We start from the raw sequence: 1146 nt of genomic DNA, 5'->3' as shown, positions 1-1146 counted from the left end.
GCACCTGCTTTATAATCGCCAAAGTACGCAGTAATTTCTTTCTTTTTGTTAAAAGGTAAGTAATTCCGTTGAAGATTTGCCCTTCTTCAGATTGTTTGCCTATACTCTATTGCACTGTTAAATCACACTCCATCAAGTTTCTAGACGACAAAGTGCGAGGCAATAAACACTCATATGACTGCTCAGGAAAAGTAGAAGATTCTGTGGATGCGAATGCTGGCCAGAGACACTTCGTATATCTGAATAAAGATTTTCTGGATTCTGGCTTGGAATGGTCTACTCAATGGCTGCTTTGTGCCAAGAAAGATTAGAGAGGAATGCTTTTTTATGGAGATAGTTAGCACCACAGGTTACACAGCCATCGTGGCTCGAGAAATCACAAATTTTGCCAGATTCGGCGTTCTCGCAATTTGCATATTGTGATGCTGTCATTTCAACCATAGACGGAATAGTATTGAAAATTGGTGTCTTTCGAATTATTTGGTGAGAAGAATCACAAGAACTATGAAGCTCAATACCAATTAGCAAGTATTGATTGACTTCCCTATACAACTACCTTCAAATAAATTTTAGTATACTAGTGCGTATACTACATGTAAGGTTCCATACCCTTTGTGTCACACTTGCCCGTACATTCTGAAGGCTTGCCAAAAAATGTACACATTACAATTCAGGTTGCGCCCACCATCTTGCTGCGCATAGCATGCACTTGCGCCCGCGTTCATCTCTATCTCTCCATCAACTTGGCCCCCTGCTCCACAAACGAGTTTAAGGGCGGTCATCGAAGGTCAAACAGAACTTCCACAGAAGGCTCTTTGTACAACGTTATCTATGCTCGCCCACGTTGGTCACACAAAAGGCATCCGCCTGCAGAGTTTATTCCTCGTCAGGATCAAGATGATGTAGTTATCCAGCCTTGACGCCTTTTTTTAGGCGTGCTCGAGTCTGTTAGATATGCAGCGGATCTGACAGGCACTCATTTAGCAACAAATACCGAAGGACCCAAGATGTGCACCATGCCAGACAGCAGCATACAAAGTTCTCGGTGGGCTACGTACCCTGCTACCTGGGTTGCCTACTCGGCCACGTAGAAGTTAACGCACTCCTTGTAACCAGAGGTATCTGTGTATATCGACGAATATATTA

This window comes from Dermacentor albipictus, chromosome 7 (assembly GCF_038994185.2).
Source record: "Dermacentor albipictus isolate Rhodes 1998 colony chromosome 7, USDA_Dalb.pri_finalv2, whole genome shotgun sequence".
NCBI lineage: Eukaryota > Metazoa > Arthropoda > Arachnida > Ixodida > Ixodidae > Dermacentor > Dermacentor albipictus.
Note: the sequence above shows the minus strand (reverse complement) of the source record.